Below are 18,641 nucleotides of genomic sequence, written 5' to 3'. Positions count from 1 at the left end.
GGGGTCTCTCCAGTCTGGGGACGGGGGTACCTTCACTCTGGGATAGGTGAAGGGGAGCCATACAAAGCGCGCCTCAGTCTCCCCTCCGGGATGAGTGAGTCGGGGAGAGAGGAACAAACAGCGGAGCAGCCAATCTCCTCTTCTCTCTGGCGGGAATCCTGTCAGGACGAGCTGGCCGTGTGGTGAAACTCCGCCCTCTATGCAGTCAGGTGGAGAGGTGGGCGGGGCTGGCATCTCCTCAGCGCCGTCCGGTGCTTCTTCCCAGACCGGGAGCAGAGCGGAGACACCGCCAGGAACATGCTGCCAGGTACCTGCCTAGCTCACTGAACTGCCTAGTGCCGTCTGTGTGATAACTACTGCTGTACTGCGGAAACTGCACCGTATACTGTACTCTGTGTGCTACATGCAGCGTCACAGTGCGGGCAGATACTGTGCTATATATATATATATATATATATATATATATATATATATATATATATATATATATATATATATATATATATATATATATATATATTACACACAGTGTCATAGTCTGCTGCTCTGCTTTGATGCTAACTTGCCTTCTTTCTATACTGTATAGTTTGATGTTTGTACTGTGTGTAAACAGTCCATACTGTAGTCATGTGCTTATACAGTATCAGGGCTCTTTTAAAGGGGCTCTCTTGCATGTTCTAAAAAACAAATACTGCCACTTACCTGGGACTTCTATTGGCCTCCTGCAGCTGGAATGTCCTGCGCCATCCTCCTCCGATGCTCCGTTCCCTGCCGCCAGCACCGGTGTAATTATTCTTCTAACTAGACAAATAGAACTGCGGCTGCGTGCGTGCTCGCTCCCGCGCGCATCATCGGGAGCTTACTGCGCAGTCGCAGTACAAGAAAACTTCGTACTGCGCAGTAAGCTCCCGATGACGTGCGTGTGCAGTTCTATTCGTCTAGTTAGACACATAATTACGCCGGCGGCAGGCAACGGAGCATCAGAGGAGGACAGCTCGGGACATTCCAACTGCAGGGGGCCGATAGAAGCCCCAGGTAAGTGGCAGTTTTTGTTTTTTAGAACATGCAAGAGAACCCCTTTAAGTTCCTTTTCTACTTGCAAGCACAATTGAAATTTGCATTTGCAAAAGCTTCTTTTTCCACTCAACGCCAATGCGACTTTCACCGTCGGGAGCAAAATAATAGTACAGCACTATGATTGCACTTGAGGAAAAATCAAAATGCACTAATGGAAAAAGTGCACTGCGGTTTACATGTGAATCATGGTGCTCTGGCGATCGGCTAAACACCGGCTATCCACTTGTTCAATCGGATTGCGGCTAGTGGAAAAGGGCCCTTACACTACATGCAATTCCGATTTTGAAGCGATTTTACATGCGATTCCAATTTTTGATGCAATTAAAAAAAGTATTGCATGCTGTGTTTCTTCTCCGTTTTTCTTCTTGTGTTGCTAGCATCCAGTGAAAAAATGAAATCGTCATTGCAATTTGCAGTGAAGCCTCAGGCTTCTTTTAGATTGCAAGTCACAATCCTAATTTCCAATTTGCGATTTTCACTAGATGCTAGCAACACAAGAAGAAGAAGAATGCAGCATGCAGGACTTTTCACATCAAAAATCAGAAACGTATTTAAAATCACATCAGACACATAAATCGGAATCACATGTAAAGAGCCCTAATGCCTGGTACACACAATGCAATTTCCTGTCAGGGAAAGGATCCAGTCGATTATTTCTGAGAGGTCCAATCTGATTTCCGAACATTTCTCTGATCAATTCTATACAAAATTGATCAGAAAAACAATTGGAAAGCAGATTGGACCTGTCTTAAAATAATCTATTTGACAAGTCTGTCTGACGGGAAATTACATGGCATGTACCGGGCATTAAAGAGGATCTGTATTGTTAAAATCACACAAAAGTAAACATACCAGTGCGTTAGGGGACATCTCCTATTACCCTCTGTCACAATTTCGCCGCTCCCCGCCGCATTAAAAGTGGTTAAAAACAGTTTTAAAAAGTTTGTTTATAAACAAACAAAATGGCCACCAAAACAGGAAGTAGGTTGATGTACAGTATGTCCACACATAGAAAATACATCCATACACAAGCAGGCTGTATACACCCTTCCTTTTGAATCTCAAGAGATCATTTGTGTGTTTCTTTCCCCCTGCATCTCTCATGCACTGAAGTTTCAGGCTGCTCTTTTCTTCCTGCAAACAGCTTTGCCTTTGTCTGTAATTCCTCACTATGTGAAAGCCCAGCCAGCTCAGAGGATGATTTATCCAGCTTGTAAAAGATAAGAGAGAAGAGAGAAGCTGCTCTAATCTAAATAACACACATTCAGTGTGCATAGAGGGGCCTGGAAGGGGGAGTTCATAGCAGAACCACAACACTGAAGAACTTGGCAGCCTTCCAGACACAGGCCTGACAAGTCTGACAAGAGAGAGATAAGTTGATTTATTACAGAGACTGTGATAGTACAAAGTGCTGCAGTAAGCCAGAACACATTAGAATAGCTTTTGGAACTTGTAGGATGATAAAAAACAAGATGCAATTTTTGTTACGGAGTCTCTTTAAGGTGTCCATTCAATCCCATTCGATCCGGCATAGTTAATGGTACTGATCGATAACGAACGATTGATCTACTGATCGGTTTACGATTACTGAATCGCAGATTATTGGATTGGTTAAGTTTTCCGGTGCTAGTCTACTTTAGGGGACTCAGTAGAAAACCTCATAGGGAAATTCTGCTAATGTGATTGGATGGACAGCACCCTCTCTAACTGCTAGGTTTCCGATAGGTTGTTGTAAACTAAGCCTTAACTATTTGGCCAATCACATCGCTTTGTTGCCCTCACTATTTGGCCAATCACAACGCTTTGTGCTGTAGAGGGTGCTGTGGCTGTAGAGCTGTTTCTTATGAGAATTCTTGCTGGGCCCACTAAAGTAGACTAGTGCCAGTTTACCTTGCCGTTGGGTACGTCTGCTCATTTCCGACCCATTGCATTTATAGGATCGGTCAGTTGATGGCTCAGGAAATTGGATTATTAGTGGACACCTTAAAGGAAATCCGAGGTGATAGGTACAAATAAAGCTTTAGTAACCTGGTGTTTCTTCCGGCCCCGTGTTATCTTCGCCGCAGATCTTCTGTGTACCAGTGATCAGCTGTCCGCTCAGTAACGATTGCAGAGCTTCTGCGCATGTGTGGCCCTAAGTCTCTCATGATCACACTCCCATAGCCGGGAGCATTCTGCGCATGTGCAGTGCTATTGCGCATATGCAGAGAATGCTCCCACAACGGGATCGCGAGAGCACCCGCTAGTCTACTGTAGATCTAGTGTGTGTATGTAGTGTAAGGGCCTGTTTCCACTACACGCAGAATGAATGCAGAATGGATGCAGAAAAACTGACTCCAATGAATGCCTATGGGAAAACCTGCATCAGAAAAATTGTGTTTAGTGGAAACAGGTCCATAGGCATTCATTGGAGTTAGTTTTTCTGCATCCAATCTGCGTGCAGTGGAAACAGGCCCTAAATGTACTGTGTGTATTCACTTCTCAGTTTACCGTAACTCCAACTGCATCTCCTCACTTTTTAATTTACTAATGTATTTTCCATGTTGGTTGAAAGCATAAAATTCAAGGCATGGCATCATTGCCATAGATCAGAAATTTTAAATATATGCCGGTGTCTGCTTTTGGGATCAAACCCAAACACTGCTGGTCAGACAGCTGAACCCTATTGGCCAGCTAAGCCTGTTACTGCCAACGTGAATGAGGATGCTGTAAGTTTTGTTCCAAAATGTACTGTTAAGTCTATGGCTATCATTCATAAAGGACCAGTCGGTAGTGCGGGAAAACACCGTTCTTCTCCGCAAGCGGTACTTAAGACTTCTGGGTGGTCATTCATAAAGAAGTTGCCTGTTGCGATACAAGTGCGGAGGTTTTCTGGAGGAAGCTGGCGGTAGCGTGGCGGAAGACATGCGGAAACATAAAAGCTGCCCGATTCCCTCCGTGCGCTGCTCTGTCTGATGCTGCTTGGGAGGTCCGTCCCATTCATTTACAAGTAATCCGCCCGCCTATCGCTACTGTCGAGCAAGCAGTATTTTCCTTCCGCATACCGCTTGCTCTAATCTTTCTGAATGGACGTGTTTGTTACTTTTTCTAGATAAATCTAGAAAAACTCCGCACAAGGCGGAAATGTATCGCTCTGCACGGGAATGTCAACTTTTCATGCGGAAAGAGGCTTTATGAATGGGGATTTTGCTGAGTGTTCTGTAAAGTCAGCGGTATTAAGCATTTCCGCATGCGGAAATGCTTTATGGATGATAGACTATGTCTATGGCTTTTTTTTATGCTATGGTTAACCTATTTTGGTTCCTGGACGTAGTTTCTACGTCCAGGAACCATGCGCGCTACCGCGCGCCCCCGCGGCCGATCGTGCGCGTGCACGCGCACTCCCGGCCGCTGATTCGGTAGCCAAGGAATCAATGTATCGGGCTACGGAGCCCGATCATTGATTCCTCTCCCCCGCTGAAAAAGCGACAGCTTCTCTCGGAAGCTGAGCTTTTTCTGGCCGTCGTCTTCCTGATGCGTCACTCTAAGCGCGTGCTACGCTTAGAGTGACGTCATGTAAACAAACTCATGGCCGCCATCTTGTGGCCAAAAAGTAATACTATACCTGAAAAAAAAAAAAAAAAACAGAATTAACACACATTTACATTATAAATCTATTGTTTACCTCCCACCCTCCCAAAAGTACCCTAATAAAATTTTTAGTATAAAAAAAAAAAAAAACCATTACAATAAAAAAAAAAACATGTAAATATTTACCTAAGGGTCTAAACTTTTTAAATATCAATGTAAAAATGAAATATTTCTATATTTTTTTTTATTTTAAACTTGTAAATAGTGATAGATGCAAAATGGAAAAAATGCACCTTTATTTCCAAATAAAATATTGTCGCCATACATTGTGATAGGGACATAATTTTAACGCTGTAATAACCGGGACATATGGACAAATACAATATGCGAGTTTTAATTATGGAGGCATGTATTATTTTAAAACTATAATGGCTGAAAACTGAGAAATAATGAATTTTTCCATTTTTTTCTTATTCTTCCTGTTAAAATGCATTTACAGTAAAGTGGCTCTTAGCAAAATGTACCCCCCAAAGAAAGCCTAATTGGTGGTGGAAAAAACAAGATATAGATCAGTGCATTGTGATAAGTAGTGATAAAGTTATAGGCTAATGAATGGGAGGTGAACATTTCTCACGTGAAAACGACGGAACCTGAATGGGTTAAGAAACTACAATCATTAAAGCGGACGTGAACTCAGAACTTCCTCTCTGCATATATACAACAGCATAATAACCTTTAGGCTAGGTTTACAGTACAATTTTGCATTGTAAATTTGCAAGGCAACATTACAACGCAACAAGAAAGTGGTAACGCATATTAATGCTGCATTACCGTTGCATACAGTAGGTACAGTAAAGCATACAATCAATGAAAAGTATGCTTTCCTGTGCCTGGAAACGTGTGCATTGAGAGGTAACGCACTGCTGCAGTGCATTACCATAATGCTACAGGTCACATTGCAACGCTAACGTTGCACTGTGAACCTCGCATAAACTTTTAATTGTATTGCGATAAGTTGCGTTATAAGATTAAGTAACTCAACACTTGAGCGTCCTACTGTGAACCTAGCTTTAAAGGAAAACATTTATTTGTTACAGCTGATACAAATCCTGCAATAAATCTGCAGTGTGTCTACTTCCTGCTTTTGTGGAAGCAGATGTATTGTTAACATCCTATGTTTACAAATTAGCTGCTCTGCCATGGCAGAAGAGATTCCTGAGCTGACACAGCTGAGAGAACAAATTACACTGGTGATTAGTCACAGATGAGGAAACATTAATTAGTCTTAACTCTATAAATACATACAGGATGCATTTCTCTATGTTTCCCTTCTGTCCCCTGCAAGAGTTCAGGTCCACTTTAATTTACCCTGAAGATAAAACAACAGACAAAAAAGTAAGGTTGTGTTTATTGTTCCTATCAGGAGGCTATAAAACATAAAGTTATAGCATTAGGATATATAGAAATCAGGACAAAACATTACCAGTAATGTTTCATGTCAGCCAGTACAGGGGAGCTGGAGGGCATAGGGATACTTCAGAGGATCACTTACCTGATTGCTTAGTACTCGGTAAATATGCAAAATATTATGCACAGCTCTGGGTAGGAGCAGGGCTGTGGAGTCGGTACAAAAATCTTCCAACTCCGACTCCTCAGTTTATGAAACCACGACTCCAACTCTGACTCCGACTTCGGGTACCCAAAATAGCTCCGACTCCTCGACTCCGACTCCTTAGTCTAATACTTAACAGGGCTGTGGATTTTGTACCAAAAGCATCTGACTCCCGACTCCGGGTGCCCAAAATTGCCTCGACTCCAACTCCGGCTTCACAGGAGAGTGCACACAAGCCCACTGATCACTTGTTGGGACCTAGGTAGTCCTGTCTGTGTTGAAATTGGGTCACCCTCAAGTTCCACCCCGAAAATCCATCATTCGAGCCAAACCCAAGAATCCCAGGTATTGCTGATACAGTGTTTGGATTTCTGTGTTAGGATCTCTATTTAACCATCTGTTTTCCCTTGCTAATTTCTGATTTTATGTGTTATTGTCCTTTTTTAACATATGCATGGAAATCTGTTAGTAAAGGACAGTAACAGAAATATTTCAGCACTAGAATGGAGTATGATTTTAGCTCCCGAATCAACACAAACATTGCGACATAAGTCGGCTGAAATGAATCTAAAACTCAAAGCTGCTACTGAGCAGGTGTCTGTCGTCTTGGATGAACCTACTCCGACCACATCTTAATGTACTCCTAAGCTTCATCTGTGGGAGAAAAGGAAGACATTCTTCCTTTATTTCTCCTTTTTTACGCACTTTCTGAGCAATAGACAATACTTTGGTGTTCTATGTGCAAACAATCTCAGTGGTTTCACATAAGATCTGCACACAACTAATGTTGCTTGTGATGGAAAATACAAGTACAACTTGCTGGCCGTGGGAGGAGAGGGTTAACCTACCCATGTCACTGCCTATATCCCATGTGGTTCACTTGCGTTCCATGTCAAACCCATGCGTCCTCTTTCAACCAGGAAGGTGGAAGCATGGGAGTGAACCGCTTCAGCTATAGGCGGCGACATGGGTAAGTTCTCCCGCAGCCAGCAAATTGTAGTCGTAATTTTGATTATGAGCAACACTACAGACAGTGTACACTGAGTGGCCAAAAAATTAGAGACACCCTCTAATAACAAGTTGGTCCACCTTTAGCTCTGATCACAGCCGATACTCTTCTTGACATGGACTCAACAAGTTGCTGATACTGTTGCTGAGGGATATTGGCCTATGCTGACATAATGGCAGCTCTAAGTTGGGTCAGATTGGATAGTGGTATTTCCAAGCTTTGAAGTGATCTTTCGACTCCGTCCCATAAATGGTCAATAGGATTGAAGTCAGGGAACTGAGCTGTCCCTGGAAGAAGCTGAAACTCTGATTGATGTTCCTCAAACCAATTTGAGACCGATTGAGTTTGGTGGCAAATGCCCACAACAGGCGTTTTCCTAATTTTCTATGATACCAAAGGCACTCTTGATGGTTTCCTGCTGCTAAAGCCCATCCTTTGCTAAATCCTTTTTTTGTGCATTGGTATATGCTTTGTGATGCACCTTCATTGAACTCAGTGGTCATTTGTCGTGTTGTTGCTCTACTGTTGCTGCGGAATACGCGTGCTAGCACCCTTTCACATCTCTCATTCACCCGAGATACTGTGGGGCGAGAAAATTCTAAAAGAGTCGTCATTTCGGAGATGCTTGCAACAGCTCTTCTTGCACCGCCAATCATTCCTCATTTAAATTCACTTAAGTTTTTTGTCTTACCCATTTTGACATTAACTTCCGTAATAACTATATCACTTGAGGCTGAGGGTTCCCCATATTAGCAACTCTGCAATGCTACGTCACTCCACGTCACTGTTGGACTGGCTTACTTTCAAATAAGTGTTGTCTCTAATTTATGGGGCCACTCAGTGTTTATGTAGACTACTACTCTGTACTATTGTGTACTGTACTTTATAATACTGACTAAATTATATAAACACTAATTCCAAATGTAATAATATATTACAGCTCAGGTATTTAAAAGACTTTTTTGTAGCATTTTATAATCCTGTTTAAATTTGTTCTATAATTATCAGGTTGCATAATAGATCAGCTTGACGACACGCTAGTGAAACAACTACTCACTGCGCTTATTTCTTACAGAAAGCAAAAGCATAATCTGACTATTATATATATACTTACTCGTGGCTCCTCCCGCCCGATAAACGTGTCTTAAGTCCCACACCGTCCTCCCGCGACCTGCCGATCAGCCGCGGTGATCTCCATTATCAACCTCAGTCAATGCCAGTCAGGGTCTACTGCGCACGCTCAGATCTCCTGCACATGTGCAGAAGACCCGGACTGACATCACTGAGGCTGGTAATGGAGCTTACTGCGGCTGAACTGCAGACCGCGGGAGGATGGCATGGGATTTAGACATGTTTATGGGGTGGCAGTAGCCCCGGGTAAGTATCGGAGCTTGAGTTAATTTCATCTCTGAGCCATTTTAAATATATTGGGGGTTGAAGTTGGTACATTTTTGAAAGACCTCGGCATCAGGTACCCAAAAATTGCTCCCGACTTCTCAACTGCATTTCCAGTACTCTTGACTTCACAGCTGTGGCAATGCAGGTGGGGGTGGCCACAGTGCTTTGGAAACACTTTGGGCAGAAAACGCTATGGCGGTTTTGCCGAGTGTGGGGTGGAGTTTCGGACAAATGATTTACAGGTGAGACTGGTAGGTTAGTAACTCTGCAATTCTTGCAAAGCTTTCACTATGGTTTACATTAAGGCTGGATCCACACTATATAAGCGATTTTGTGAGCGCTTGTGATTGTTTAGCGATTTTTTTTCCCATTCACTTTCATTAAAATCATGGTAAAAAACACATAAAATACACAAAGGTTAAAAAATATATAAAGATTTTACCAGGGCTGTGGAGTTGGAGTCGGAGTAGAGGAGTCGGAGTCGGGGGACTATTTTGGGCACTCGGAGTTGGAGTCGTTGATTTAATAAACTAAGGAGTCGGAGTTGAGGAGTCGGAGTCTGTGCAATTTTGAGTACCCGGAGTTGGAGTCGGAGTTGTGGTTTCATAAAGTGAGGAGTCAGAGTTGGAGTCGAAAGATTTTTGTACCGACTCCACAACCCTGGATTTTACGTGATTTTTTACTGTGATTTTAATTAAAGTGAATGGTAAAAAGTGCTCAGCAATCACAAGCGCTCACAAAAGCGCTTATATTGTGGATCCAGCCTAAATGTTTTATATTTTACAAACTTGGTCCTCTTTGAAGTACTTCCACCATCTTAATTTCCTAAATTGTGGAGGGGCCACAATTGATCCTTTGATGCTTGATTGCAGGGCTGTGGAGCCGGTACAAAAATTATCTAACTCCGAATGCTCAGTTCATGAAACCACCGACTCCGATAGCATGCCATCTGCGCCGCTACTGCTGTGCTGCTGATCCCATTCATTACAGTGAAGGGGTCAGCTCTGCGCTTGCAGGCAAAATGCATGCAGCAGTGTGCAAGCACATCATACTGCTGCGCAGCACGCATGATGTGAACGGCAGAAGGGCTTCTGCCGTTCTTGCGTGTCGCACATCATACGCATTTCCAAATGCGCACGGAAGCGAGCATGAGGTGAACGAGGCCTTCGAATAATTTTGACGGCCCTTTTTCACCTACTTGTTGGTACTTTTTCAATTGCAAAGTGCTGAAAAGTGATCCTAAATGGCAGATAAAAAATTACCTCCTAGGAGAAAACTCAGGAAAAAAAAGTGAATTACATATGGGCCTGACTCTTCCAACAGCTCCTCCCATGATAACTAATCCTCCATCACCTGCTTCCTTCATAACTGCTCTTCCATTATCGTTCTCCTTTACAATGACTCCACCATCCTCTTTTCCATAGAGTGCTTTTGTAGAAAATAAAGAAAATACCGAAAATCCCTTCTAAGAAGATAGACTAGTCCAAAACCTGTTAGATCTGTCTGAAAGTTACTGCTTACTGTAATCAGTAGCAACATAGGAAAAAAAAAGTATTTTATAGTGCCTTCTCTTTATAAGTAGTCCCATATTCTTCTACTTTATAGCTACACTCCTCAATCCCTCCATCATTCTTGTCTCCCTCGTAACTTTTTTTTTTTCTTTACCATCTCTTAGGCCTGGTGCACACCAAAACCCGCTAGCAGATCTGCAAAATGCTAGCAGATTTTAAAACGCTTTTTTTCTTATTTTTCTGTAGCGTTTCAGCTAGCGTTTTGTGGTTTTGGGAAGTGTTTTTGGCGTAGTAGATTTCATATATTGTTACAGTAAAGCTGTTACTGAACAGCTTCTGTAACAAAAACGCAGGCAAAACCGCTCTGAACTGCCGTTTTTCAGAACGGTTTGCATTTTTCCTATACTTAAAGTGACTCTGTAACAAAAATTACAACGTTTTTTCTACCATCCTACAAGTTTCTAAACCTATTCTAATGTGATCTGGCTTGCTGCAGCTCTTTCTACTATAACCATCTCTGTAATAAATCAATGTATCTTTCCCCTGTCAGACTTGTCGGCCTGTGTCTGGAAGGCTGCCAAGTTCTTCAGTGTTGAACTGTTCCTCTATGCACACTCCAGTGTGTGTTTTATTTACATAAGCCAGCAGCTTCTCTGCTATCTTATCAGTGATAGAAGAGAGCTGGATAAAAATCCTCCTCTGGAGGCTGTGAAAGGAGCTGGTCTGTCACATACTGAGGAATTAACGACATAGGCAGAGCTGTCTGCAGGAAGCCTGTAATGTTCAGTGCATGAGAGAAGCTGGGGACAGAAGGTAAACACACACAAGTGATCTCTTGAGATTCAGAAGTAAGGCTGTATACAGCCTGCTTGTGTATGGATGTATTTTCTATGTGTGGACATGCTGTACATCAATCTACTTCCTGTTTTGGTGGCCATTTTGTTTGTTTATAAACAAACTTTTTAAAACAGTTTTTGACTACTTTTAATGCGGCGGGGAGCGGTGAAATTGTGACAGAGGGTAATAGGAGATGTCCCCTAACGCACTGGTATGTTTACTTTTGTGCGATTTTAACAATACAGATTCTCTTTAACATTGGAGGCAGAAACATCTCCGCAATCCAAAAAATGCCTCACCTTGGGAGTATGCGTTTCAGCAAAACGCCTCCCGCTCTGGTGTGAACCACCCCATTGAGATACATTGACCAAGCCGCAAGTGGCTGCAAAAACGCCAAAAAACCCGCTCGGTGTGCACCAGCCCTTAGGTGTTCTAGCAGAATTTTCTTGCATCTGTTGGTGGTTAATTCCTTATGCTTTGTCTCCGCTTTTAAAGTTCTGTCTTTTTAGCTCCTGTTTTTGCCATCATTTTTGGGTGCTGCATCCAACACTGTGCTACTGCGAGCAATTTTCACATTGTACTTGGATTATTGTTGGCTCTCTGCTGCATGGTATAATTTCCTTGATTTCCCTGTGCAGTGTTTAATGATGAATATCACTGTCAAGCTCTGATGATGCTGCAAATTCTAGCATTGATTGAGAGTTCTTGGACAAATGGAGTTACTTTTGGTGTCAGGGCTGTCAAATCATCCCATTAAAGGGAATCTGAAGTGAAAATAAACTTGTGATATAATGATTTGTATGTGTAGTACAGCTAAAGCCCCATGCACACACTCAACAGTGGTCTTTTAGGCTTTTACAACTTTTCTTGTGAAACACCTAAAAAAAATCTCTTGCTGTTGTTCAAGCAGCTGATAAGAAGTCAATTCAACATTTGGATTGACTTTTTATCAGTCTTATCAGCTGCTCGAACAATAGCAAGAGATTTTTTTTAGGTGTTTCACAGGAAAAGTTGTGAGAGCCTAAAAGACCGCTGTTGAATGTGTGTATGGGGCTTAAGAAATAAAACATTAGGAGCAGAGACATAAGTCTAATATTGTTTCCAGTATAGGACGCGTTAGGAAACTTCAGTTGTTATCTATGAAAAAGAGCTTCTGTGAGCTCTGCGACTTTAAAGAGAAACTCCGACCAAGAATTGAACTTTATCCCAATCAGTAGCTGATACCCCCTTTTACATGATAAATCTATTCCTTTTCACAAACAGACCATCAGGGGGCGCTGTATGACTGATATTGGGGTGAAACTCCTACCACAAGAAACTCTTGAGGACCGTGGTACTCCTGGCAGTTTCCTGTCTGTGAACCTTGTTGCATTGTGGGAAATAGCTGTTTACAGCTGTTTCCAACTGCCAAAAAAGCATGCAGCAGCTACATCACCTGCCATCAGTAAAAATGTCACCATGTAAAAAAATCGCAGAATGTAAACCAGGGGTTTAAAAGGTTTTACAATGGGCAAACACTGACTAAATCATTTATACATCATTATTATAAAAATGAAGCACTTTTTTTATTACATTATTTTCACTGGAGTTCCTCTTTAAACGGACTCCGAGCAGTGCAGAAACTATGGAAAGATGCATATCATTTTAAAGCTCTCTTTCTCATCTTTCCAATGATATATAAACCGCCGCCATACGCCTTTTAGTTTTCGCTATTTTCGCGATTGAAATTGCCGCGGCCGCCATTTCAATCGCGAAAATAGAGAAAACTAAAAGGCGTAGGGTGACAATTTAGGTGTCGCCAGAAAGAGGAGAAAGAGGGCTTTAAAATGATATCCATCTTTCCATAGTTACATTGTATTACACAGGGCGACTTTTTCCTAAAGTCAGCAGCTTCATTCTGCTGAATGGAGCTGCTGACACTGGGGAAAGTGTCGTCCTGTGTAATACAAGTAACTATGGAAAGGTGGATATCATTTTAAAGCTCTCTTTCTCCTCTTTCTGGCAACACCTAAATCATCGCCCTACGCCTTTTAGTTTTCTCTATTTTCGTGATTTAAATCGCGGCCGCGGCAATTTCAAAATAGCAAATACTAAAAGGCGTAGGGCGGCGGTTTATATATCATTGGAAAGAGGAGAAAGAGAGCTTTAAAATGATATGCATCTTTCCATAGTTTGGTGGACAGCAGCATTATCTTTTGAAGCTCTTATCTCAACTGTCTTTCATTGTTTCTTCTTTGTTTATGGTTTTTTTTGCATGGAAAAGTTCAAAGGATCAGTAGTCTGCTCTGTGAAACCATGTAAAATGCTGAGAGTATTGTGGAAACTGCAACCATTAGGGCCCTTTTCCACCAGCGCGTTTGCGCTGGGTGAATCGCAAAAACGCAAACCGCTAGCGATTTTACAATCGCTACGGTTTGCTTTTTAACATAGGAATCGCGGTAGGTCATTTCCACTACCGCGATTCGTTTTTGCCGGGAACGCGAACGCGCGGCGGAGCGATAATTGCCACGATTTTGCTATGCAGTGCATAGCATAGCAAAATCGCGGCCGCGAACGTCGGGGAATCGCCAGTAATTGCGATTCAGCAATCGCTAGCGTTCAGCGTGAACGCTAGCGATTGCTAGTGGAAAAGGGCCCTTAGAGTATAATCCAATGTTCAATAAAAAAAAAGAAAAGGCTATATACCTGAAAATAAAAATATGACACTATTTTCTTTGTTACTAATGTTCTATTTATTATCCGTACTACTCATACTATTCATAGTATCATGAGTTTTTTTTCTTCAATTCAGTCTCACTTTAACCAGTTCACCCCAAGGGTTTTTACCCTAAGGCCCCGTTTACACTTAATCAGTTAGGGCCCATTCCACTATCGCGAATTCGCATGCAAATTCGCATAGCAATACAAGTGAATGGGACTTTTTCCACAGAAAAAATTCGCATGGCAGAGCCATCAGAATTCGCATACCGCTATGCGAATCGCATACAATGTATTTAATAGGAAATTCGCATGCGGTTTGGGTATGCGAATTTTCATGCGAATTCTCATAGAAACAATGGAAAATCACACCAGCACTGCCATGGTTAAATTCGCATACATCGTCATCCATGCGAATTCGCATGAAAATTTGCATACAACCACATGCGAAATTCGCATCCGCATGCAAATTTTTACCGTAGCGATTCGCACCGCACAAGTGGAAACGGGCCCTCACTCTCAGTTATAACAGAAAGGACAACAGATTTTCAAAGTAATACCTATGTTATCTTATGGCATCTTTCACACTTAACGCGTTTTAACTGAAATCTTTTTGTCAGGCAGGAAACACACTTGACAGTTTTCGTACGCGTTTTCTGCACAGAAAAACTGAGAACTCATGTTAATCAATGTGCTAGTGCACACTTACTGTGTTGTTCGCACGCAGAAAAAAAACTGACATTCTGCATGATGACTCTGCACATTTTGGCAGTTTTCTCTATCAATTACATCAGCTGCTGTGAAAAAAACGCGCGCGTTTTCCTGCATGGAAACACACTTGGTGCGCAGAAAAAGTATGCAGAAAAACGCGCGCGTAAAACTGAAAGTCAAGTGTGTTCCCTGCCAATGCATTGCTATGGAGAAGGGAAAAAAAAAGCGTACCAACTGATTAAGTGTAAATGGGGCCTAACGGACCAGAGTAATTTTCACCTGTCAGAGTTCCTCCCTTTTATTCCCTAATAACTTTATTACTACTTATCACAAGAAAATGATCTATACCTCGTTTTTTTCCGCCAACAGTTAGGCTTTTTGTGGGTAGTACATTTTGCTAAGTTTTTTTTTTTTTATTCTAAATGTGTTTTAATGGGAAAAATAAGAAAATAATGGAAAAAATTCATTATTTCTCAGGTTTCGGCCATTATAGTATTAAAGGATACCACAACTGAAATGTGACATAATGAGATAGACATGTGTATGTACAGTGCCTAGCACACAGATAACTATGCTGTGTTCCTTTTTTCTTTCTCTGCCTGAAAGAGTTAAATATCAGGTATGTAAGTGGCTGACTCAGTCCTGACTCAGACAGGAAGTGACTACAGTGTGACCCTCACTGATAAGAAATTCCAACTATAAAACACTTTCCTAGCAGAAAATGGCTTCTGAGAGCAAGAAAGAGGTAAAAAAGGGGAATTTCTTATCAGTGAGGGTCACACTGTAGTCACTTCCTGTCTGAGTCAGGACTGAGTCAGCCACTTACATACCTGATATTTAACTCTTTCAGGCAGAGAAAGAAAAAAAGGAACACAGCATAGTTATTTGTGTGCTAGGCACTGTACATACACATGTCTATCTCATTATGTCACATTTCAGTTGTGGTATCCTTTAAGATTAAACGTTCTCCTGTGGATAAAACAACACCTTTTATTTACCCAGTTGTCCCAATTATTAAACCGTTTAAATTATGTCCCTATCACAATGTATGGCGACAATACATTATTTTGAAATATAGGTGTTATTTTTCAGCTTTTGTTTTTTTGTTTTGTCCGATCCATAATTACCAGCCCCTATGTAGTAAAGTAAAAGTAATTTTCCCTCATAAAATATAGATTAAAAAAGTACTAAGGCAACTATTTGATTTTTCTTTTTTTTAAACTATTTTTTTACAAGTGTTTTTTTTTTTTTGGGGGGGGGGGGGGTTTGGAAGTGTAAGTTATGAATTGCTTATTAAGATTGTCTATGTATGTATGTATGTGCCTGTATGTGTAATTTTCCTTTTTGGCCACAAGATGGCGATAGTGAACACTCTCCTGTTATAGGAGGTGTTCACTTTTTTTTTTTCTTTTTACATTTTAACTACACTGTGACTGTTTCCTGTTTTATGAATGGACGAGGCCGCTGATCGCGGTCAATTCCATTCATTCCAGGCATTGCGATTGGGTAGAGGACTGCTCGGTCCTCTTCCCCAATCACTGAACATGGAATCCCGACGTAAACGGCGGCGGGAGCGGCGCGCACACGGCAACGTATTAAAACGTCATGCTGCCGTTAACTGGCTCAAACATGACGTTTTAATACGATACAATGTCATTAAGTGGTTAAATACGAACACACCAAAGTTATACAGGTTTTGGGGCTTCTTACATATAATCAGTGCCTAAACGGCATCTAACTAGCCAGGCGGCCTGTATAATTATTATTATTATTAGGTATCTTCCACAAAGCTGTACAAAGTATATTGTCTCATTACTTAACTGTCCCACAGAGGGACTCACAATCTAATCCCTACCATAGTCATCATATGTATGTGTTGTGTAGTGTGTGTATCATAGTCTAAGGCCAATTTAGGGTGAAGCCAATTTACTCATCTGTATGTTTTTGGGATGTGGAAGGAAACTCACGCAGACACAGGGAGAACATACAAACTTCATGCAGATAGAGCCCTGGCTTTGGGATTCAAACCAGGGACCCAGCGATGCAAGGCGAGAGCGCTAACTACACTACTGGAAGAGATAGAGAAACAGAACAGGCACTGCAGAATTGTAGCGTTGTTAGTATACAGCAATGTAGCAGACGTACAGAGGCAGCAAGCAGGGTAGTTAGGTATCGGATAATGCGTGCTCAACCCCAAGAAGAATACAGGTAGCAGTTTCAATCAGATAAGAAAGGAGCAGGCTGGCACTTGCAGGTTCCAAACGTATAAAACAGCTTTATTTCGTCCGGCTGATACATTAAAAAGTGCATAAATATATGGCATATATCCTGTTTCCTACCCTGACTCTGTTGGCTGTGGGGTGAGGTGGGGGGCAGCGGTGCCGCCTAACGAACGTTTCGCTCACTTGAGCGTCTTCAGAGGCTTCTGCGCACTAACTACACAAACACCACCGTGCTTCATATATGTCCATATTTAAAGGGTTGGCAACACTGCTTGGTGTATTTTTAAAATATAATTACAGTGTGGCATAACCTACAATATAACTTGTGCCCCTATTCTGTATTGTTCATGCACTTATCCTACTTGCTTTTTACCCTGGAGTGATGTTGGCTCCAATGCTGGGAATTGCCATTGCATGGGCATGATGCATCCACTTCATTCAAAAAGCTCTTCAGTGAAGAAAATTTTCTCTTATCTTATGCTAGTGCACATGATGCAATTTTCCGTCAAATTGATGGTAAAATTGACTGTTATCGACAAGTCCGATCTGATTTCCGATTATTTTTCTAATCGATTTTCTGATCACTTCTATACAAAATCGATCAGAAATGTTTTTTGTGGATTGCACTTGCGCATTCTCAGTATGGAGAAGCTTCCACACTGCGGGACGCACTGCGACCATGAGAAGAATATGCTAAATATGCTTTGTATATTATGTTAAATATGCTTTGAGGGACCCAGCACTGGAATGGAGGGCTACAAGAGGATGGGCGGATCCTCCGGACTATCCACTGCTGAGGTAAGTATTTAACGTTCTCTTCAAAATCCTCTTCAGATGACACCGAAGTGACCGCGTCCAACCAATCAGAATGTTAGAAAGTTATATGTGATGGTAAATTCATTCCCTTCATAGACAGCGTTACTGCAGAGGCATAGAGAGAATGTGCCAGAACCTTCAAAGCCTGTCTTACAGTGGAAAATTAGTAATCTATTTGGGGGAGAGAGGTTATTATACTCTCTTTAAAAGCAGCGTTTAAATAGAGATGAGTAATTAGATAAAACAGGAGTGGAGGAGGCTTCTGCTTCCTGCTTTATTGCTCCAATTATCTAACACTACATATAACCCAGCAAGCAAATAAAGTACTCAAAATAAGTTGGCCCCGATTCTAAAGGAGAACTCCATGAAGTGTCATTAAATGGGATCAAACATTTGACATTTATACCTTGCGTGTTTTTGTTTGTTAAAGGTGCATTTTTTTTGTTTTTTAGGCTAAAAAGGTTGTACTCATTAAACCGATATTTAACTTTTTAAAGGGAGTCTGAAGCGAATTAAAAAAAACAAAAACAAAACCCAGATACTTACCTAAGGAGAGGCAAGGCTCTGCGTCCTGCAGAGCCTTCCCGGTCTCCTCACGGTCCCTGCATTTCCCCGCAGGCTCCCCCATTAGCAGCCTACAATTTGTCGGTCGTAGACTGCTCTCTTCTGTGTTGTTCTGGCTTCGGCAGTCTTCAGAAGCACTTGGGCTTCCAAAGACGGGCTGCTCCATACTGCTCACTCGCGAGCGCCCTAGCACATGCAGTACAGTGCCGCTGGTCTTCATGAGCCCGAGTGTCTCTGAAGACTGTGAAAGTCTCCCGTGGCGAGAGATTCAAACTGAGGAGCCTGAGGGGGAACGAGAGGATGAGGAGAGGAACAGGACCCAGAGCCTCCCTCTCCTTAGGTAACTATCTGTTTTTTGTTTTCATTAAAGAGACACTGAAGCGAAAAAAAATATGATATAATTAATTGGTTGTGTAGTACAGCTAAGAAATAAAGAATTAGGAGCAGAGACATAAGTCTAATATTTGTTTCCAGTACAGGAAGAGTTAAAAAACTTCAGTTATCTATGCAAATAGCCATTGAGCTCTGCGACTTTGAAAGTCACATAGAGCTCTGACTTCTGAAAAGGTTATCTCAGCTGTATTGTGTTTTTCTTTTGCAGAGAACAGTGCAGGACA

General features: G+C 41.8%; 1 protein-coding gene across 8 annotated transcripts in view; it reads left to right on the top strand.

Annotated features, from left to right (window-relative positions):
• The first annotated feature begins 203 nt into the window (after positions 1-203).
• SULF2 (sulfatase 2) overlaps positions 204-18,641 on the top strand; it is a 504,100-nt gene continuing 485,662 nt past the window's right edge. For all 8 annotated transcript variants that reach the window (XM_068262650.1, XM_068262646.1, XM_068262649.1 and 5 more), the window contains exon 1: positions 204-307. The gene's annotated coding sequence lies outside the window, so the exon portion shown is untranslated. The remainder of the gene's footprint in view (positions 308-18,641) is intronic.

The sequence above is a fragment of the Hyperolius riggenbachi genome, chromosome 12 (genome assembly GCF_040937935.1).
Source record: "Hyperolius riggenbachi isolate aHypRig1 chromosome 12, aHypRig1.pri, whole genome shotgun sequence".
Taxonomy (NCBI): Eukaryota; Metazoa; Chordata; class Amphibia; order Anura; family Hyperoliidae; genus Hyperolius; species Hyperolius riggenbachi.
Note: the sequence above shows the minus strand (reverse complement) of the source record. Positions and strands in the feature narration are given on the sequence as shown.